This window comes from Eriocheir sinensis, chromosome 39, assembly GCF_024679095.1.
Source record: "Eriocheir sinensis breed Jianghai 21 chromosome 39, ASM2467909v1, whole genome shotgun sequence".
Taxonomy (NCBI): Eukaryota; Metazoa; Arthropoda; class Malacostraca; order Decapoda; family Varunidae; genus Eriocheir; species Eriocheir sinensis.
Window position 1 is genome coordinate 7,898,697 of NC_066547.1, and position 23,572 is coordinate 7,922,268.

General features: G+C 45.6%; 1 protein-coding gene across 3 annotated transcripts in view; it reads right to left on the reverse strand.

Moving 5' to 3' along the window:
- Positions 1-23,572, reverse strand: part of LOC127008933 (homeobox protein abdominal-B-like) — a 130,987-nt gene that overhangs the window by 58,344 nt on the left and 49,071 nt on the right. Inside the window, exon 1 of one of the 3 annotated variants that reach the window (XM_050881419.1) lies at positions 15,284-15,329. The exons of the other annotated variants lie outside the window; for them this stretch is intronic. The gene's annotated coding sequence lies outside the window, so the exon portion shown is untranslated. Of the gene's footprint in view, positions 1-15,283; positions 15,330-23,572 lie in introns of those variants that run through there. 3 annotated transcript variants of the gene reach the window in all.

Sequence of the window (23,572 nt, forward strand, 5' to 3'; positions counted from 1 at the left end):
AGCAGGAAATAATGCCGGTAATTGATTTACAGTCCCGCCCCGCCAGCTGAGGGCGGCGTGAGGGAGTGTGCTCAGCTGGCGTGAGGAGGGAGGCGCCGCGGGCAATGATTTAACAAATGCCAGATTTCACCACTGTAGTATTTAAATGTTTGCAAGTATATATTCCATTTTTATGTATCGAGCACAAGTCCGATTATATCCTCCCTTGGAAGAAATATGTTGTTATATGAGGCAATTATCTATAGGTATTCTAAACTTTTGAATATATTTTCTATGACCTTTAATTATTTTCATCCTACTGGCATGATAAACGAAAAAAAACGTGTAGGTCAGAGTAACATCAGCCATTCGCGTCGTGTTTGTTGTTCTCCGCCCCTTCCCTTTCCTCCGCCTCACCTCACCCTTCTCTCTCTCCCTCTCTTCTTCCCTCACCGCCCTGCTGAAGCTATACATGCTTCTATGATTTTCGTATTTTTTTTTTCCCAAATCTTGTCTCTGTGTGTGTTTACTTGCGGCGTAACAGCGAAGGACACACAACTCCAACACCAAAATATTAGAAACAACAATAAAAGCAGAATTTCGGCCTTCCAACCAAGGAGGCAATTGGCATTGGTCCACGATAAACAATGGTCAATGTAGAGAAAGTCCATTCTTATTTTTTTTCTCAAGTCATAGACGGGGTGATCTTTAATTTTCTTCTCTCTTTACTCCTTTTTCCCATTCTAATAACTACATTTTTTTCTCTCAGAAGCAACCAACTTCTCTCTCTCTCTCTCTCTCTCTCTCTCTCTCTCTCTCTCTCTCTCTCTCTCTCTCTCTCTCTCTCTCTCTCTCTCTCTCTCTCTCTCTCTCTCTCTCTCTCTCTCTCTTCGTCACCCCTCTTCCTCTCTCCTCAATTTTTATTCCTTTCCTCCTCTATTCGCTGCGTCGTCCTACTTGCATCGGTGGGCCGCCCTGCCGCCGCTGCTGCTGCGGGTGTTCGCTGTTGCGAGGCTGTGGAGTGTGTGGCGGCCCCCGAGGGCACAGAAAGCCCACCATTTGGTCTTCACCGCTCACCAGGCCTCCCTCCTCCTCCTCCTTCTCCTCCTCCTCCTCTTCCTCCTCCTCCTCTTCCTCTTCCTCTTCTTCCTCCTCCTCCTCCACCACCGCTCTCCGGGTCCTTCTCTCCTCCTCTTTCACAGCCACTCACAAGTGCCTCTTCCTTCTCCTCCTCCTGCTCCTCCTATTCCTCTCCTCGCATCCCATCTTCATTTCTTACCAACAAACAAGCGACTCGAAACATTAGAAAATAAAGAAACATAGACAAGCGCTGTCTCATGGCAACACCCTTTAGTACTCCTTGAGAATATGGGGTCTTAAGTGGTTTTCAAGGTAAAGGGGAAATTATTAGACACGAACCGAAAAAAAAAGAGGTTTCTGATATAAAGTGTAGATTCATTATTTTGTGGATAAGAAAAGCCTCTATTGATAATAAATTCAACAAGTTATAAAAAAAATCTTAAAAATGCCCGATTTACATTATTCTTATCAGTTAATTGAGGAAACGTTCAGTTAGTTAATGCAAATTCCCAAAGAAACAATGCTTAGCTAGTTTAAAGCTAGCAACCTCGTCACCTCATTTCCATTGCTCTTGCATAGGTAAAATGTCCTCTGATTCCTTTTATAGTTTTATACTGCCGTTTCTTGTGGCCGGGATGCGAATCCTCCTGGCCAGTCCGTGCTATGACTCAGCATGTGTTCCCGTCCACTGGCAATCAGATAACGTTTGTGGTGGAGTTCAACCTTTTTTGTTTGAATGTCGCATAGAGCTTAAAGATTTTTTTTCTCCCAAAGACTTGTCTCGGGTTAGTCTCAACCTTGCCCTTTTGGTTTTGTAATTTTGTAACTTCAGAGTGAGGTCTCCACTTTCATGCTCGGCACACCTTTTTGTCAAACAACGCATTCTTACTTTTCTGTGAATGGTTTTCAGCAGTCTTCAAGGGATTTTCTTCACATTACGTGAATCGAGTAATATGATTAAATTTGCTGCTCCTGTATATCCTGGCCCTTCACTAGATCATTACAGCATGCAAATCAGTTAATCACGGCTTGGTGTAATGTGTGTGTGTGTGTGTGTGTGTGTGTGTGTGTGTGTGTGTGTGTGTGTGTGTGTGTGTGTGTGTGTCACGCTGTCTTAATTTCAACACTAAACCAAGGCACCAAACCCAGCATGTTTATCTAGGGTAATGACGCTGTACCCACCTGCCAACACTCTCTGGATGACTTAGCTACACGGCTTACTTCACGGCTACAGTGTTCACAGCTTCCCCATCGACTGAGCCCTCCTTGGTTTTTCACCGGGCTCTCTTGAATCCCTTCCACTATTATATACAAGTTCTTGATTCCATGGGCACTGTTTCTAATCTCAATGACTCCTAAACAGACAGGTAGACAGACAGACAGACAGACAGATAGGCTCACAGTACCAATAATCATTTAGATGTTGATCAATTTGCAACACGACTGGTTATGAAGCGAGGGGCTGATTGTTCCAGGGGAGAGGTGAGGAAGGGTTCACATTAGGGGGTGAGAGAAAGAGAGAGAGAGAGAGAGAGAGAGAGAGAGAGAGAGAGAGAGAGAGAGAGAGAGAGAGAGAGAGAGAGAGAGAGAGAGAGAGAGAGAGAGAGAGAGAAATTCGACTTATTGACTTGGATGCAACTTAACTTACAATCTCTCTTAGGGGATTCCATAGAAATTAAAGTATAGAAAAGCTGACAGTAGTATAGATTCAAATAAAAATCATCCAACACGACATTTAACATGAAATGTAGAGAAAAAAAATGTGAAACGAGTAAAATCAAATGAAGGTGCGAACTACCTATATGGTGTCATTTATTTACCTGGATGACAACAATAATACACCTGCCCCAACCCGAGCCCCAAACATCTACCTTTCGTTTACTGGGACCACACACCTGTAGACGCCCTTACCTGCCCGCCCAGCGCCCCACGATGTTCGGCTCATCTGGCTCGCCGTGTGTGTGTGTGTGTGTGTGTGTGTGTGTGTGTGTGTGTGTGTGTGTGTGTGTGTGTGTGTGTGTGTGTCTGTCTGTCTGTGCGTGGCTCCTACTAAGAGGTGCCGCGGAACAGCTGGCAAGGGAACAGGAGGGCCACCTTGCTAAATTGTTTTGGTCCGGCGGCCGACCTTCTTTGGCAGGTATTTGTGGGGTGGCAGAGCCGGAGGAGAGGAAGGGAAAGGGGAATTGGAAGAGGAAAAGGAAGGGGAAGGGGAAGGTAGGGTTGGTAATGGGTGGATAGAGAAGGGAAGGGTAGAGGGAGGGGAAGGGAATGTTGGCACTATATGGATAAGGCAGAGATGGAGGAGGGAGGGAAAAGTATGTAAAAGAAAAAAGGTAGGTGAAAGGAAAAAGAAGAATAGGGATGTGAGAAGTGACAATAAGAAGATAGGAAAGTGAAAGGAAGAGAAGGGAAGGATAGGGTTAGGGAAAAAGGGAGAATGATAGGAGAACGACTAGGAAGGAAATGGAAGGTCGACGAGAAAGAGGATGAGGAAGGAAAGGGAAGAAAAGGAAAAGGAATGGAATAGGAAGAGAAGGTTAGGGAAGGGAAGAGAGAGGTTGCAATGGGAGGCCACCTCCTATGGTTTATGAATGAATGGGATTTTTAAGTATTTAAAGTGGTAGTGGTGAAGCTGGTGGTTAGGGTGGTGGAGGGAACTGAAGGAATGTGTGTGTGAGAGAGGGGTGCATGGTGAGTTTATGTTTCTGCTCTTATTCAGTATAGATATTATTCTCTTGGCGCCAAAGTAACTATATAGAAAACCATATCTGTCGTCTTTCTTAAAAACAATAGGAAAAGTGGCAGACCAGCAGTTCAGGCCAGACATCAGCTCCTTCCATCATCTTTTGACTCAACTCACGTTAGGGTCAAGATTTACTGCTGCTATCTGATCGCACTCGCCCATAGACTTTGTGCGGGCGTGGATTAGCGGGAGGGGCGGAGCCACTTTGATAGGGAAAGTTTTTTTCGACTCCGAGTGCGAGGTTTTGAAATTGAAGGCCTAGCAACAGTCCAGACAAGCAAATCGTTGACGTAAAGGAATTAATTTAAAGTTAAACCAATAAGATAATGATTATTGTCGAGCCCATTTTTTACTGAATGAAAATACTGACAATCGTGATTTAGGTAATTTTTTTTGTCTTTAAATTGAAATGTTTGTTTTGTTTCTATACCTGTCGAGAATTTTGTTTTGTGGGTTGAAGTTTATAGGTCGTTTTAATCTCAGTTTAGGAGTCTTCTTTGAGTGCCTCGTCGGCCAGTAACGCCGCGCTGCCTGTAATATAATTAAGTGCCTCGCGTTGCTGTGATTGAGCTTTTAATTTTTCAGTAGATATCAGAAGTGTTAAGTAGAAAATATAAAATTCACCTAAGTTTTCGCGCTACAACTGCCGTTAAAAGTCCCATAAAAACGCCATTTCATTAAAACATTCTCTACCTTTTCCCGCTTTTTCCCTTCACCTATTCTCTCGGCGATTTCTCCACCGAGATTTACGCATCTTTTTTATACTGTTAATTCTCCCCTCCCTGTTCCGCTACTGACGCCTCTATACGCCTCCCTTAATGTATGGAAAACTATCTTATCTCCATTTCTTTGTCTCCTTAACAGTTTACCACTCTCTCTCCCTCTTGTTCTGACTCTAAATACGCTTTCTTTTTTTTCCCTATCCTTTTTCCTCTAGTCGTCCCACCCAGCCCCCCTTTCTCCCTTCTCCACTCCTCCACGGCGGCACCTCCTCATTTTCTCTCTCCCTCTTTACCCCCGCCCCCCCTCCTCCATATCATTGGCACCATCAGTTGGCACTTCTTCTTTCCATTGGTTAGGGAGCCCAGGGGAAATCACGTGAGTTCTCTCTTAGAATCCTTAAAGAAAGGCGTCTTGGTGTCCGGCTGGCGATGGGTGGTGTGGAGTGGTGTGGTGTGGTGTAATGGGGTCTGACGTGATGTGGTGTGATATGGTGTGACGGGGTGTGATGTGGTAGGTGGTGTGGTGTTGTGTTGATTAATATTGTGTGACTCCTCTTGCAATATCTGGCTATTTTAATTTTGTTCTATCATATTACTTTCATTGTTACTTAGTTGTCGTCTATTGTTACTACTGCTATTACTGTTAAGTGGGAGGGAAAAAAAGTAATTTATCCATTTCCAACGTAAGGGTTTCAGTTAATCTCGCCTACCATATATTTGTAAAATTTGTCTCACTCAGTTCCTTGTTAGTAGCCGTCTCATGTTACACTCGCGTCTTTCAAGGGAACACTGAAGACAAAAAGCATCGTCATGAAGACTATTATTGCTGCCTTCACGCTACGTCTGTCTTGCAAGGGAACGTTCACTTATTAACTAAGGACAACACCTCTCACTACATTTGCTTCCCAGGACCAGACTAACAATACAAAAAACAACACACACAAGCTCATGATGACTCCCTTTTATACAGTGCCTTGTCTCCTCACAGTGTCTTCTTATACAGTGCCAGGATCGAGTCACTAAAGCTTACCAAGAGGCACTAACACGAAAGAAAACACACACTCACACACACACACACACACACACACACACACACACACACACACACACACACACGTTTACAATAACACTCGCTGGGATGGACAAGAAGGCACCGAGAGGCAGCCGAGGCCCGGGGGAGGGTGTCGTATGCCTGTGTTTACAAGAAAAACCTTCCACGGCCTCCCGAAGCCCAACTGACCGTGTCCGGCGGCCTTTGATCCCCTTCGTCGGCGTAAACACTCCGGGAGGCGAGACGGGCTGAGAGAGAGAGAGAGAGAGAGAGAGAGAGAGAGAGAGAGAGAGAGAGAGAGAGAGAGAGAGAGAGAGAGAGAGAGAGAGAGAGAGAGAGAGAGAGGAGCGTAAACATGATGCTTTGATTAAATCTGCATGTAAAAGACCCCGCCCCTGTTTGCCTCCAGCTCAGGTTAATTATTCCGCAGCCAAGAGGGTTTACTACGGGGGTTGTAAGTGTACGTAAAGTTTGCAGTTAGTAGTATAGAAGTAGTAGTTGTAGTAGTGGTAGGGGAGCGCAGACTTGCATCACTCTTATCTGACGTGTTGAATGACTCATAGGCATGACTTGCGTGGTGTAGCTTTCACGAGGGCACCCAAGGATACAAGGGATTCAGAGAACCCCTCCGACCTACATCTATATATACGCGTGGCAGCTCCTGAAGACCTGCCTTTCATCCTCTCATCCTTGTCCCCAACACTACCCAATCTTTTCAACCCCTCACGTCACCGGAGCTTCCTTGAACTTGCAGATTTTCTCTTACAACTTCACAAAAACTAATTTCACTTGGGCGTCGAGGTTCGGAGTCACAAAGATGCGATATTGTGCGGAAGTTACTGCTGTTCCTCTTGTTTGTCTTGCCTGGAGAGAGAGAGAGAGAGAGAGAGAGAGAGAGAGAGAGAGAGAGAGAGAGAGAGAGAGAGAGAGAGAGAGAACAAGAAAAGTCAGTTTGTAATAAAATTATCTTGTTCATCAGCATGGTATGAAGGCAGCGCCGTCAGATCATCCCCCTCTACATTTTTTGCCCCCTCGTACACGCTGATCCACATTCCTCGGCACTCATAAAATATGTAAATGCGTCACTACATTGGCCGGTTAATAATTCGGTGGATGCAGATTCTTTTCAATTCAAAGCTGCTCGATTTGGGGGGAGGCGCAGCGCGAGGTATTCTGGACTTTGTTTTACGACACTGCTGAGTACTTAAAAATGAGCAGACGAATTCGATCGAAAAAAGTGGATATACGAATTATGAGTTTAGAATGAGTATTAATTGCAGTATTCAATTTTTTTATCATTATTGTTACTATCATTATTATTTTCCTTCAACATTATCATACCATTATTGTTATTATTATTATTATTATTATTATTATTATTATTATTATTATTATTATTATTATTATTATTATTATTATTATTATTATTTATGTTATTAAAGAACAAAAGAAAGTAATCTTATAGCCTTCAAGTTGATGAAAATAGTGCCACGATAACGCATTGACACAAAGAAACAGGGAAGGAAAGACGGAGACAGAGTAATAAAGGGTCATGAGACGGGCAGGAAGCTTGGCAGGAGGAAGGGAAAAGGAGGAGAGGGTGAGGGAGGAAGGAAGAGAGGGGAGAAGGGGAGAGGGGAGGTAAAGTGAGAGGCCTCCGTCGTGTCGTTAGCGTCTATGATGTAAACAAGGCAACAAGACTGGCCATTGAGGCGGGTCTGGCGAAGGTCTGCTTGGGGGAGCAACTTATGAGCCCCGAGGGAGTCCCTTCAGTGTGTGTCTGTGCCTGTGACGGACTACCACAAGTGCTCCTCCTTTCGCCTTGCTCCTCTCTCTCTCTTCTTATTCCTCTTTTCCTGCCCTTTCCCGCCCCCCTTCGTTCCTTCCTCTTTTTATTAATAGCTGGTTCCTAAAAGAGTCTCCTCACTCTTGCATCATATCATCAGCTGCCGGATTTTCATTATTCTTTCATATTTTACAACTTTCGTCAGCGTGCCCGACGTGCTCGGTGCCTGAGGCGTGACCGGTGTGCTGTAGACGTCGGAGCCGCCCCGCCGCCCGCAGGTCCATCGACGGCAATCTCTAAATCATCCGTGTTTTATGACTCGCTCGTCATACATCGCACGGATAGATGAGACGCTGTCCACTTTTATTGGCGTGTAATTTTTGCGGCGCTTTGTTAAGTAATTTGTGGCCAGGAAGTGAGCGCCTGAGGGCTGAGGCTTCTTTGAAGCGGAAAGGCCCCGCCGGCACCACGGCACCACGGCAGCGACTGTTTGCTTGATCTCTTTCCTTCCGTCCAGTGATCACCCTTCAGCAGAAAGTTATTTATTTACTCTTATACTGAAGTGAAAGAAACTAGGTTCAATAAGTGGATGAAAAAATATTACTATATTCTTTTAATTCATTTCACATTAGTATTCCCATCCATGTGACTTGGAATGTCTTAGATAATCAAATAAGGCAGCGTGATACCTACCACAGGTGTGATTTTCTTAGCAAACGCATTAAAAAATAGTGTTTACCTACCTTGCTCCGTAAACGTCGTGATTTTGTCAGGTGAGGCCCGATAAGGACGAAAAGGTGGGTTTAAGTTTCTCTAAGGAGTCGACGCTGCTAAAGATAAAATTGCATGTAAACAAATATATATTCATCCTCGGCTCCCCTCGGGAGTGCCAGCTTCAGGTGTTTACGAGTACTTAAACTCGGAATATTCACTCGGGAGAGAACCGAAAACTTGCTGCCGGGATGTTTACTCTTACGTTTTTGCTCTCGGAAGCCTCACCACCTGCCTCTCCCCTTCTCCATATTACCAACCTTTCCCCCTCTTCCTCTTTCATCCTTCTCCCTTCCTCTTCCCTTCCTCTCCCATTCTTCCGAGCCTCCACATCTTTCCCTTGACTCTCACTTCTGGCGTCCGTTTTTCCTTTACTCTATTCTCCGTCGTTTATCTCTCCCCTCTCTTCCTCTCGTTCTCCCCTTCCTCCATCATTCCCTTCACAAGTACCTTCACGTCTCAGAAGGAAGCACCGGCCGACAGTAGCGCTGATAGCGAGAAAAGGAGGAAAAATAAGACGACAGGAGCTAATTTTCCACAGCAGGGGAAGAAGGTAGGAGCCATTGTTGTCAGCGGGAGGGGGACGAAGCAGGGGGAGAGGAAGCGGGCTGATCCTGAACCTCCTGCTGTGGCCTTACAAAGGGAACGTGCAGGGGGGAGGGGGGCCAGGGCAGAGGGCAGGAGTAAGTGCAGGGCGTGGGGGCTGAGGGCATGTAAGGTCAGCGTACTGTGTTATTTTTAAGCTTAATTCAACCTTTTTTTTCATAAGCTCCTTTTTGGAAATTCTCTAATACTTTGGATGAACTAGAATTCGATTTTAAATTAACCTTCCCTTCATGCTGTATTTTGTTCCTCGCTGAAATCCTTAATATTCTTTGATCTGGAGTGATTTAAAATTATGCCTTACCTTATGCTGCATCTTAATACTTTACAAAAGCCTGAAACTTCTGTGAATCCTCGCAAGTAAACGTAAAGAAGAGCCTCGGGAGAGCGTTGGCTTAGCTCCCTCACATCACAGGGAGATTCTGGTCCCGATTTGGCGGCGGGGGAGAGCCTCGCCTTTGAAGTGGAGGCTGGCGGGATTACACGCGTCGAGGAGGCGTCTCTTGGCAGCGAAATTACGGACTCAGAAGAACACCTGCGGCAGCGATAGGGCGGGGGACGAGGCCTAAAGTAATCCTGGTGCCATCTGCGTCTCCGAGGACAACGGGGCGTCCATACACACAGCCTAATTACGAGATAAGACCTTGAAACCAGACTTCTCAGCTTCTCTCCATTTTATCGGTATTAAATTTTCCTCTCCTCTATTTTTTCTTGTTTTCTCTGGCCGTGTTGCCTTGGCGATAGCTGGGGGCGGCGACGAGGGGAGGGAGGTGCCGCGGAGGAAGGGAGGCCTCGTAAAACCGCAACCGTGACAACACCGCAAGAAACTCTGGTCAACCCATTACCTGAAAAACTCCTCATTAGTTAATACCGCGACAAATCCACGCTGGCGAATCCCTGGTGGTTTTTTTTTTTTTTTTTGTATGTGTATTTGTTTTTTTGTTTGCTTTTTATGTGTTCCTGGCATTTTTCATGTGTTTGCTCGTTTGTTGTTTGTTTTCCATGTAGGAGATGGACAGACACACACAAAACTACATTTCCACATATCAATTCGTCTTGCATCCCTTCTTTTACACAACTATGCAAAATATCACTTCCTCGTTTTCTTTCAAGCTATATATATAAAACTGCATTAGACATTCTCCACTGTTTTACCCGCGTCTTTCACTGTTCTTGTGCAATTTCTCATTATTTTTAGCCTTATGTTTATTCCGTCTTCCTCCTTGCTGCCAATTTTAGCTTCCCCTGCTTCCCCTTTCCCATCTCTCAGTTTTAATATGCATTAGCCTTTTTGTTACAATTCCTCTCCCTTCGTTTATTCATTCCACATAGCAGCATCCATTATTTGCATCCCTTATCCTTTCTCTTTTCTTCACCATTATCCTGCTTTTAAAGCATTCCCTCATTCCAATCTTTTTACTTTTCTTTTCCCTTCATTTATTCTATTTTCCTACCTGCATCCAATATTAGCACTCTTTCCCCTTTCTCCTCTCTCCTCCCTTCCATTATCCCTCCTTCACCACATCCCTAATTCCGATCTTCATACTTTTCTCCTCCCTTCGGTTATTTTATTTGCCTATCCCTTCGTTTACTCTCTTCGTCTATCCGCCTACCTGCACCCAATACTAGCGGCCCTTCTCCCCCATTCTCCTCTCTCTTCTCTCCCATTATCTTGCTTCCACCTCCTTCCCTTCGGCGAATTCTACACTCGAGTAAACAAGCCGAGCGGTGTGGACAGGGGGAGAGGAACAGGCTTGGGGGGACGCGGGCGTCAACAGACAGCAACAGGAACACAAACTTGAGGGTTTACAGAGCCGTGTGGAGGGCGGCACAAATATTTTCTCTCTCTGTCTGTTCCAGCAACTTTTTTTATCCCGCTAACCAACTGCCTTGTTTTTCGGCTCTTCTCCTACTCCCCCTTCCTGTCTTCCTCCCACCCCCTCCTCCTCCTCCTCCTTCGGATCTCCTCCTCTTCCCCCGTCTACTACTCCTTCTTCTGATCTTCTCCTCTTTCTCTTAATCATCCTTATCTACCTCGTGCGCCTCCTCAGTCTTCTCATCTTCATATATTTTTCCTCTTTCTCCTTCTCTCCTCCTCCTCCTCCTTTTTCTACTACTATTTCTACTACTACTACTACTACTACTACTACTACTACTACTACTACTACTACTACTACTACTATTACTTCTACTACTACAACTACTACTGCTACTGCTGTTGCTGCTGCTACTACTGATGACGATGATAATGATAATAATAATAATAATAATAATAATAATAATAATAATAATAATAATAATAATAATAATAACTTTTTTCATGCCGGAAATATTTTCTTTCATTCTAAGAAACTGCAAATATACTTGGGAACCGAATTTAGATCTTGCTATATTAAAATGGCCATGTTTGGGGAACGACTAGGACAAAGGAGAAGGGAGAGCAGGTGGAGGGGCAGGAGGAGGCTGGCATGGAAACTGGTTGGTGTTTGCCTGCAAAACAGAGCAAAAAGCAAGGCATCCCGAGAGAGGAGGAGGAGGAGGACAAGCAAAAGGAAAAGAAGAAGAAAATGAACATAAGGTCTTGAAATCAGGAGGTATGCAGAAAAAAAGAAAGAGAAAGAAAGAGGAGGACCCTGAAGAATATATGTGGAAATTGGAGGATGAGAAAAAACAAGAGCAGAGGAGTAAGAAAGAAAATAAAACCGTCCAGTCAGATTTTGAGACAAGAGAGCTTTACAGAAACGGAGAATGATAAAGGAAGACAAAACAAAACGCAAAAGGAGAAGAGACGAAGAAAGGATCTGAAGAACGAGCAGCGAATAGGAGGAGCGTAGGAGAAAAGACGAAAAAGGAAAGTGAATACTGGAGGAGACGGAGAAAGGAAAAAAAAAGGTGTGGACATAGGAGGAAGTGAAGAAGGGTAGCGAATAGGGATAAAGCAAAGACGGGAAGGAAAGAGAAAAGTGGACATAGAAGAAGGCAAAAAAGGGAAGAAAAAGAATGGACACAGAAGCAGGCGAAGAAGGAAGGAAGAGAGTGGACACAGAAGGAGACGAAGAAGGGAAGGAAGGAGTGGATGTGGATTCAATGAGGACGAGAAAAAAAGGGCGACTAGTGAAGAAGCAGGAGCAGGAGGAGGAGGAGGAGGCGGCAGCGGCTGGTCGGTGTCTGGGCGTAAACACTTTGCCTTGGGAATCACCATCTGAGGGACGTGCACGGTGCTCCTCCGCCGCCACAGCACTCGAGTCCAGCCTGGCAGCCCTCCCTCCCGCCCTCCTTCACCTACTCCCCGCCCCCTCCCGGCCCTCTTCCCGCCGCACAAAGGGTCGTCTCCCCAGAGGACTCACTTAGCGGGGTCGGGCGTGCTGCTATCGGGATTGGCTGACGGTGTAACGAGTGTCATTCCTATGCTAGTGACAACCTGGCTACGGCCGCGTTCGAAACCCCGTCTAAAATGCGAACATATATATACACCTGGATCACCGCACTTGTCTGTTTGTCCGTCTGTCTGTCTGTGTGTATGTCTGTCGGTTTCTCTCTCTCTCCTTTCTCTCTCCCTCTTCTCTCTCCGTGTTATCTACGAGTCTCCACTTATCCTTCTCTCGGCCCTCCATTAGCATTCTCCCATGGCAACCTCTCCCTCTCTCTCCCTCCTCTCTCCTACTCTCTCCCACTCTCTCTCCCTCAGACTCATCCTGGTCCGGCGAGTTTCAAGGTCTTCTTATATATTGTAGACTATTTTCTGACGCATAAAAGGAGGATCAGAAGGAGGAGGAGTTTGATACTGTTTAGGCAATTCGAAGCAGGTGGACATTTGATCTTGTATCGTGGCTAATTGTTGCAGGTCTAGCTTCAAAAGAGAGAGAGAGAATATATATATATATATATATATATATATATATATATATATATATATATATATATATATATATATATATATATATATATATATATATATATATATATATATATATATATGGGAGAAACGTTGGGTCTCGAGTGGGGTCAGCCTGCGATGCGTCCTATTTCTCCGTAGAAGACGTTCCTCGCGACTTTTATAAGACCTCACGTTTAATGGCATCGTTCGTGTTATCTGTGAAGGGCCGCATGCTAGGCGTCATGCCCCTTGCGCCGGCTAATGTGTGTTTTGTATGCGCCAGACGCCCCCAAGCGCCCGGTGGGACCAAAACAAGCAGGACCCTGGCATGCACACCGCTCATGGCCGGCCCTCATTATCTGGGCATTACTTATGTTTACTTGTGCCGCGTTCGCTCTGCGCTCCATGCGGCCTGACGCTTTCTTTATCAATGCAGATGCGTGTCGTGTACGTAAAGGAGCTGCCATTTTACTGCTGGTGTGTTTTCCTTTTATCCCTCTCTGTCATTATCTACCTAACTGTCTATCGATACTTTCCTCTGTCTTCCCTTTTTATACTGACGTTTGCTCATTTTCGTCACATTTATACACTTATTTCCCCTCCACTTCTTCTGGTTAGTTAGGATGCTCAAATGCATCTTTTACCCGTTTGCATATTTTTTACATACATCTGCAACTTTTATCTCTCTGTCATTTTATTTTTTCCCCTTGGTGAACAGAATTTGCCATGTTTTTCCACTCAGGGTTGAGCCGGCGAGCCTTCAAGATGGCCATCAGGGGTCAGGTTCTCTCTAAGTCAACAATTTCTTATCGTCCTTGCCCCCCTCCACTCCACTTCTTCACCCCCCGCGCCACCCTCTGTCGCTGTTATCCCCGGTAAATGCTTATGTCGTTTATGGCCTCTTGACACAGCCTCTCTTAGCCCTGCGCGCCCTATATAGCCGCGCCGGTGTGAGGGCTGGGCCGGGAATCAACAGCCTCCGTGGTATTGTTCCTTGGCTGGGCGGCGCCTTGAGGAGATCTGTGTGGGCGTGAAGAGTGTGTGTGTTACGAGACGCCTCACACACACACACACACACACACACACACACACACACACACACACACACACACACACACACACACACGCGCGCGCGCGCCTGACTTCACGAGCGTTTCCTCCCTTATGCTGCCTCTGTCTTTTCATCTAATCGACGCTGCAACCTCTTCCTACGTTGAACTTTGCTCAGCTTTTATAGTATCCCCTAAACTTGTAATTTTACAAGGCTTAAGTTCCTCGTATTCCTTAATTTTCTTCAACTGAGGGACATTGGTGATGGGAACTGTCCTATTTAATCACAGTGTTTACGTGAGTTGTGATCATACGAGGAATACAAGAAATCAGTTACTTAAGGACAGACTTCATTATTACATCATGTTCAAACCCAAAGCATCGGTTACTTATTTTTCAGACTTCTCCATCTTTGCACACGAGCATATAACGAGTGTGCAGCCTTAGCTACGCACAGAGACCCAAGTCGCAGTTCCAAAACCAAAGAGACTTCGCAGCATTAGCCGAAGCGGCGGGTGAGCGTCGGCGCCCCGAAGGCGGTGAGCTTAGGCTTAGGCGATACCAGAAGAACGGACCTCCAGATGTGTTTATTTAGTCTTGCCGGGAAGCCTCCTCCCGCCGCCGCCGCCGCCGGCGGTGGTACAACAAGACTTCTCTTTATTAAATACATCTACTGGTTCCTCAAAGACTCTTCCTCGACACGTTTTTCACACGTAATTTTTTGTGCAAAAATGCTTAAAATGATTTTTCTGCAACAAATATGAAGCATTGTGTTCATAGACTTTGATAAACTAATGGTACTTGCTTCGCAAGGAAACGCTCATGATGCTGAAAAAAAACACCTCATAAATGTTTTATAGATACCTTCATCTCTTTCTCGTGACGTAAGAGAACGATTTATGTATAGATATCTTCCCATTGGAGGGATGCAATACCTCGATTTAATTAGAGTGAAGAGCAGCAGCTGCCGGGCCGTGGGCGAGGCCAGACGGGGCGGGGCGACACCCCGCCTCGGTGGTGGTCTGCACTTTGTGCATCTAGAGGGCGAGGCCACACGAGTATGTTGCCTCACTCTTCGTCGCCTCTCCTCCCAACCTCCCGCATTAGCCACAGTTAGCCACATAGTCCCAAAGGCTTCTGATTCCTGCTGTCCTGAGACCCAGAAATCCTTTCAGAATTCCTCGTACGTCGTCTGCAATATTCGGCCAGGATGGTAACGAGCGAGCGGCGGTAATAAACCGGCCAAATGTGCTCAGCGTGGCCAAATATTAAGCCTGGGCCACCGAGGTTGGCCCCCCGCCAGCCGTGCTTCTCCAGTAGGCGTGTAACCTGCTGCCTCTGTGTCTTGTCCCTGCCTGACCCCTCCTGCTTGGTGGACCACCTCATGGCGGACCACGCCCTTGGCCCGGGAGTCTGGGGTGTTGGGAGAGCTATGCACGTGTTGCTCATCTCCGCCACGGCAGCCCCGCCGCAGGGGAGGGACACCTACGGCATCTCACCGGGAGGGGCATTACTAAATCGGTGTCCTCCGTATATGCACAGCAGCACCTTGCATGACCTTGGAAATTTGGCTTTGGGCAAGTTATAAAAGCAAAGCAAAATAAGCAACCGTGAACTTTACCTGTAATAAAGGGCTTTCCAGACCCACCTGGCCGCCACTCCGCCTCCTCTTACCTGCAGAAGAAAACAACATTAACTTTCGAAATAACCTATAGACATTTCCGTTGTAAACAACCATAATATATTCTTTTTTTATTGCAACATTTGTTGCATTACTATAAAACAAAAATAAAATATATTGGTACCTACAGCTGTAATGGACCACAAAGCCAGTTGCGAGAATATATTTCATAAAGTATCCACAAAATATAACTATGAAATAGAAAGAAAAAAACACCACGAAAAACAAAAGGGAAGGTATAGGGTCAAAAAGGGGAACGCCAGTCAGCAGCAGCGGCAAACGGCGTGGAAAATGAGTCTCGTCAAGTTTCAAAAATTAAACCATAAAAGGAGCGTCGAGTTGCCCCTTTTTTAAGCGGGCGGGCGGGCGGCGGGTGGACGGGCGGAGTGGGTAAGGTGGGTGACTGGGAAGGGTGTTGGAGGAGGGGAAAGGTATCGGGGGATTTCAGGTCCTCGCTGGGATCAATTGCGCGAAATTCCAGGTCTTCATCACAACTTTGGAGTCCAATCTAACTTTGGCAACAAACTCCGGCCCGTCCGAAGACCCACCGCCCGCCCGCACCCAAAAATATTTTTCTCCTTTCCCTTTTCACTCCCCTCATCCCACCACCTCATCTTACGTCCTACTCTGCACCATACCTCTCCTTCCCTCCCTCCTTCCTCCACTACGCGCCTCTACCTTTCATCCGTACCTCCCCCATCACGCCTACGTTACCTTTATACCCCCCCCCCCCCCTTCCACCACTCTTCCAGCCGGTTGTGTTATCATCTAGTAACCCTTTACTCTCTCTCTCTCTCTCTCTCTCTCTCTCTCTCTCTCTCTCTCTCTCTCTCTCTCTCTCTCTCTCTCTCTCTCTCTTCGTGTCCTCTAAATCCCACACCATCTCCGTCTTATGTTTTCTCGTCTCCTTTCTTCGTTATCTTATCTTCTTTCTCACTTGGCCTCACTCACCCGATTTCTTTGTCTTTCTTTTCCTTCTCACTCTTCTATCTTTTCCTCCGCCCTCGCGTCTTAAGTCCCTTCCAATCCGCCTCTCACTCTTGCTAAATCCTCCTGGCTCACTGCCTACATACTTTTTTTTATTTTTTTTTATTCTTCCTCACATCCTTGCCGCACTTAAAACTTTTCTTCGTCTTCTTCTTTCTCCCTTATTTTTCCTCCTACACCTCCTCCTACCACTCCTCCTCCTCCTCCTTTTCCTCTCCTTGCTTCCTTCCTCCTTCCTCATCTCTTTCTTATCTTCTGTCTCCTCCTCCTCCTCCTCCTCCCAATCTCTTTCCCTCCTTCCCTCTCGCCCTTCCTTGCTTCCTTCCTCCTTCCTCGTCTCTTTCCTATCTCCCCCCCTCCTCTCGTCACAGTCTCCCTTCCTCCCTCCCTCCCTCCCTCCCTCCCTCCCAGTCTCCTCGTTTTCTTTCCTTCCTCATATTGCTTTTTGGACCGTGAAGCTTTATCCTCGTTGATTATTTTTCTTTTTCATAATTGGAAAAGTTTATGAAATTTAGGATCCCTCCATTTTTCCCTTAGCAGAGAGAGAGAGAGAGAGAGAGAGAGAGAGAGAGAGAGAGATGCCTTTTTGGTGGGATTTCCAAGTTTTCTTATATTTCTTCGTCTTTCTTTTCTTTGTCAGAGTGCTGGCAAGGAGATAAGACGCATTGGTAGAAGACTTTTTTTTTCTTCTCTCTCTCTCTCTCTCTCTCTCTCTCTCTCTCTCTCTCTCTCTCTCTCTCTCTCTCTCTCTCTCTCTTACACACACACACACACACACACACACACACACACTTTCGTATTTTTCTCACACGTTTCATCTCAGCGGAACGTGTATCAGCCCCAACCTTGCCTCGGGGGAGGGGGAAGGCGGGGGAGGTGAGGGGATTGCTGTAGGAAGGGGAGGTGTGCGAAGGAGAGAGAGGAAGGACCAGGGAAAGAGGGGGAAGGAAGAGAGGCTGAGGGGGGCTTAAAGGGGGTGGGGGTTATATTCCTGAGTTTATACTGTGTGGAGGATTAATTTTTGCATCGTTAGGGTTTTCCTCAACGCGTAAACAGACAAAAGAATAACGAGAAAAAAACGCAGTAAATTTAGCGGCAGGAAATGAAATAGGACAGATTTTTTTTTTTTAAACATACAACTTATTTTTTCATTAAGCTGAACAAGATGAAAAATTCTCTCGTTCATACTGCCTTTAATACCAAGCTGAAATTTCTAAGCTGAACAAGGATAAGAAAAATCCCTCGTCTCTTGCTGCCTTTAAAGTGCCAAGCTGAAATTTCTTTTGACGAAGGACAAAAACATAACAATAATCCCGGGAAAGTTTTGAGAGGAGAAAAATGTATCGGCGATCTTTATTTCGGCTCTAAAACTGCAAGGGATCAAGGGAGGGAGGTAAGTAGTGGCCAGTGTTTGCCCTCACTTTCCTCTCCCTTTCCCCTCACTACCCTTCCCCTTGCCCCACAGTTCCCTTCTCCTCTGCTCTCCCTACCCTTCCCCTTGCCCCTCAATTCCCTTCCCCTTTGCCGCTCACTTCCCTTCCTCCTTCCTCTCACCTCCCTTCCTCTTTGCCCTCACTTCCTTCCCCTTCCCCTTTCCCCTTGCTTCTCTTCCCATTTGCCTTCATGACACGGGAACTCTCTTATCACCCCCTCTATGTGGCCTGACGGTCCCCTCCAACCCCTACAGGAGCATTACGTACACGCTGCAGGAGGTATGGAAGGGTCCCGAAGCCCCATCATCATCATTATCATCATCATCATCATCATTTTTTTTCCTCTTTCTACTTTTCAATTTTAATTTTCATATCATTAACCAACGTTAGTGTCATTATTACGTCATCATCATCATCACTCGCTGCAGAACAAGTAGGTGCTTTTACAGGGTCTTTAAGTTCACTTTGTATTTAGACTATTATAAAAAAATGTGTTCCCTTATCTCCTATGAGTGCCTGTCTAAGTTTAGCCTCCATTTTTCCTGCTGCATCAGTATACGTGAGTCCGAGTATTACTATTTTTTTAACTTCTCCAATTGTTTCTGTGACAATACATTTGCAGTCGCTCTTTGATTTGCTCTCTGTTACGCTCCATTACCTCTCATTAGGCTCAGCATTAGAACCCACGCACGCACGTCAAATTACTACTACTTGCCTTGCTGCAAACTCAGGCACGGCGCAAACATTCCTCTCCTGAATATGCTGAACTAAACCAGATATTACCAGCGACGAATATTCACGGAGGTGCTCGAGAAGGGCGGACTCTGCGCAGACACTCACCGAGGCAGGACACGCCCACCTGAAGCTTTGTTAGTTCCGTCCAATTAGAGCCCCCTTCCCCGCCGCTTTGGCTCAGATGGAGGGCGACGGCGGCATCTCCACGGCCAGCCCGCCAACCATCCAACCCACCAGCCCACCAGCACGGCAAGCCGTCTATAGCTATGATCACCGCTCTAATGATATGGCGTCTGCATGGAACCCAGAGTCGGCTGCGAGGGACACCCACCAGCCAAGAACGGTTGTGGTCATAGGCAAGGGAGGGAAAAAGGACTTGTGTTGGAAAGACTCGACACCCACCAGCCAAGAAGGGTCGAGTTCTTAAGCAAGAGGATTACGGTTAGAGAGACAAAAAAACGGCGATGAGCGCTTAGGTGACGATACAGAGGAACGTAGGGAGATCGAGAGATGAGTTTTGGTCTTTGGATCTTAGGTCTTAGTAAGACTAATTTTGGGGAGAAACAAGGACAGTTATATGTCTCTAACGCAAGGGAAAGAGTGAAACAACCAGGTGAAAAAAACAAAGAATTAGAAATGAGGAGTCTTAGAAATATCTGTTGGGCTAAATATGGGATAAATATGGGAATGCAAAGGAACATTCGAGGGCCACTAGTGAAAGATAGTGAGAGATCCAGGTGAGAAGATAGAAGGACATAATGCTAGGGAGATAAAGATAAGTTGAGGCTCTAATGTAAAAGAGAGGCAGCTGCTGGGGGTATAACTTTTGGAAGACAAAGAAACAGGTATGGTCTCTAACGCAGGTGAAAAACAGTTGGAAAGAGAAGGACAGATGCTAGTAAGGAGAGAAAGTGGTGGGCTCTAACTTCAGGAACCATGAAGGCATGTTAGGCTCAAACTCAAAAGAACCGAAAGGACTATAAATGCTCTCAAACTTTAGAGAACGAAGAGACAGATGCAGTTTTTTACAGTAAAGGACGCAGCTCAAGGATTGAAAAATAGAAACAAAAAAACGCTGGCGCTGCTCTTTCAAATAGTGGACAACGAGCATAGTTGAAGGAGAGCCAGGGATTCTAAGCAGAGGAGGAGGAGACGCAGGTGAGGGCATAGAGACACGCGAGGTTAGGTTACTGTTTGCAAGATAACCACAAGGGCTGAGTGTTTATTGTGTCTCCAGCAAGTTTATTAGAGTATACTGAGCAATATGAGGAGCTGTGTATGTGATTGTGTGTGTTTGTGTGTGTGTGTGTGTGTGTGTGTGTGTGTGTGTGTGTGTGTGTGTGTGTGTGTGTGTTCATTATGGTCCGTCAGCTGCTACCTTCCACCTGTCCTCTTCCCTCAGTCACTTTGAAGAGGAGGAGGAGGAGGAGGAGGAGGAGGAGGAGGATGGTGACGAGGGCGAATAGGAGGACGACAAGAAACAAGAGGAGGAAAAAAAGATGGTCTTAGGAGAAGGAAGAGGAGGAGGAGGAGAAAACAGGGAAAAAATAAACGCAAAGGAAACAGTAACCAAAAATAGGACAATGAAAACAAGGAAAAAGACCCAACATTATGAATCATTATAATGAAAGAAAACTAATGAGAGTCAAGAGGCGAATCATTGTGAGAACGAAGAGTAAATTGCTGCCAAGTTGTCTGCGGATGTTTTACACACACACACACACACACACACACACACACACACACACACACACACACACACACACACACACACACACACACACACATTCCCGCTCATCCCTTTTTCTTCGTAAATATTCCTTTCATTTTTTTCCTTCCCTTTTTTTTTCTCCCATCGGCAACTTTTTGTCCGCTCGAGCCAGCCCTTTTTTTTTACTTACTTTCACAAAATCAGAGACCATTTATATTCATGAAGAAGAGGAGGAATTGAGTCCATCCAACCTTCCCTTCTCTTTTTCCTTCCTTTCTTTCTTGAAGGAGGGAAGAATAGGAGATATGGAGTGTTCATCCTCTACTCCTTTTTTTTCCTCCCATCCCCTCCTTTCCCCTTCCCTCCATGCTTTCCTTCTCTCCTTCCCTCACTCCGTTTCTCTCTTTTTCTCTCCTTCTCGTTCTCCCTCCCTCCTCACGATGCCATTTTATTCTTTTATTTATTTATTTCCATTTTCGAAAAACTATCTTTCTGATTTTTATATTCGTCTCAACATTTTCATTCAAAACTGATAACTTTCTCTCGGCTCAATTTTAGTTTTTATGACTTTTTAAGTCACTCAGCATTATGACGTTGACGTTGACATTTTCTTTGTTTTTTTCCACTTATGTTTCATGTGCAACTATTTTGTGTTCGCCTCAAGTATTATGTCACGAAAGGAATGAAGCTTAAGGCTAGGCGATAGAGGGATAGTGGTTTAAGAGGAGGAGGAGTGCCAGAGCTGCAAAGTGACACTCGGTTTTGATTTTATGATGCAATAATCTCCCGTAATAGACCTGTAACCTCTTGCAAAAATTAGAGCAACAGGTACGATTGTGTGCGTTTGTTTGTATGTTTGTGTGTGTGTGTGTGTGTGTGTGTGTGTGTGTGTGTGTGTGTGTGTGTGTGTGTGTGTGTGTGTGTGTGTGTGTGTCCATAATCCTATATTTTGTGAATCCGGGAAAAAAATGTAGAAGTCTTAAATTCGTATCCAAAACACGGAAAACAGGTCATAGATGAACCTCTAAATAAAAATCAAGGAACTACTTTCAATCAGGCGCCGAGAGAGGATGGCCGAGGGTGAACAATGGAACACTCGCCGGGGCGGCCTCGCGGTGCTGCAGGAGAGATAAGAGTAACGAGGGTTCTCTCCCAGGTCATGCTTGCCTCTTATCATTTCTCGCCTCATTTTTCCGTCAGCCTTGTCCTCTTATCCTCCGCCCTTCAAGTCCCGCCTGCTGATTACTGCACCAACTCGATTGCAGGGAAGTCTTGAAGTACTTGCGAGGGAGTGGAAAGAGCAGATCTCCGTCTATCGTGAGTTTTATTGAGTACTAACTCATTGCGGGTGGCGTGCCTGGGCCCCTCCCTCTGTCCCGCAGCCGCTCCTCCGCTCACCGAGAGCCGTAAATGGTCTCGCGGGTAAATTTAACAAGGCAAAAAAGGCCCCAAGAATGAGATTTTCACGCGTCTCCAGCACCGCCATGCAACTCTAGAAATTGTCCTCGCTTCGCGTTCTTCGAGTTCGTTACGGGGACCATTATATTCACTAGCTGAAGATTGAGTTGCATTATTCTCCCACTTAAAAGTTTTTGTATTTGTTTCGTCACCATTTTTTTTTTTTATCACGGCTCCTGCACGCGGGGTCGTTGAAACAAGTGAGAATGCGCGAATGTGTCTCTGCCTCCCCCGCACACCTGGGTTTGTCTCTTGGGCTCACCTTTACGACGGGCGCAGGTGAGGAGCCGAGGTGCCCGCTCTGGTTAGGGGGACACCGTGCAGGAGGGGCTTTGCGTGTGTATGTGTGTGTGTGTGTGTGTGTGTGTGTGTGTGTGTGTGTGTGTGTGTGTGTGTGTGTTTAAGGTTTTGCGGATATCGAGTCTTCTTTTAAGTCCTTGGCTGCACGGGAAGTCGGAGACAGAACGCAAAAGGAACAGGTTTCGTGTTTTGGTATTTTGGATAATGAAGTCTCCTGAGTTTCTGCCTACTTTTTTCCTCTCTGTGTCTCTTCGTCTTATCACTTTATAGTGCTATATATTTTTTTCCATTTTCTTTTCTCCTTCCCGTGCATGCGTTCTTTTTATCTATCGGGGAACGTTTTCTCATTTACATTTATCATCCTTTATCCTCCATTCCCTCATTTATTACAGTGTTCCATCGTGTTCTCTTTGTTCCGCGATGTGTTCTCGTTGTCGTGTTCAGGATCCTCATGTTGTGCTCCTCCCCTCGGCGCCGCATAACATTAGCCCCTCCATAAAGGTTCAGCCGCCCGCCGCCCGCCAGGTACCGACTCTCCCTCCCTGTCTCCCTGGCCCTCCCCGCCCATGCTCGGCCATAATGAGCAGGTATATTTACCGTGGCGGGAGGCTATACACGGCGCACACCGACAACACATGTACCTGCACTGCATTGCGCACTCTGTTACCCGCATGATCGTTACGACTAAATCAGCGACAGCCTCCTTCCGCGCATGATATACTCGTCGGCACCAACAAGGGGCGGGGGGCCGGCAGGAGGCGGCAGGTCGGGAAATGTGATATCCAAGTGAAAAATTCATGTGCTGATTATTTTCACGAAGAAACTATTTATATTCCAAACTTTTATTACTCGTGGATCGTTAAAAAAAAAAAATATATATATATATATATATATATATATATATATATATATATATATATATATATATATATATATATTTATATTAAGGACCAGTGTCTTTCACATGATTGTATGTCAGTGAAACATCAGTACGGATTCCTCGTTATCATAGACGGATATTGGAGGTGTTTCGTTGAAACATAATTGTGAGAGTGCTCGGTTTATTCGGTATCATATTTTTGTCTGCTTATTTGTGTATTTATTTACTTATTCATTTATTTAATAGCATGGAGCCGGAGTTGAACCTGGAAGCGAGTGAAACACAGAAAATAAATCAAATTTGAAACCACACGCTTGTGTACGAACAACAAAAAAGAAGTAACGTCCCCGCAAAGAGAATGATTAGAGGCGAGACAGGCACCGCCGTTTTGTCGGGCCTTTAGCATGTATGGCGGGCGGCCGCCGCCGCTGACGGGAGGCGACCGCCCGGCACACAGGCCCCAACACGGCATGCCTACAACACCTTAAATAAGGCAGTGAACTGGGCCGAGCCTCGATAGTAACTTAATGGGAAACAGCTTATTTATATCATCTCACAGCTATGATTCTTATGACTGAAGTGTTCATATAATATTTCCTATGATTTTAATACTTTGATAAAAATGAAAATAGATAAAAATCAACGTCATGTTCCTATATATTATTTTTTTAACCCGTGTCAGTAGATTTTAATGGGAAGGTGTGCAGCTCTTTATGGCCCTCTTA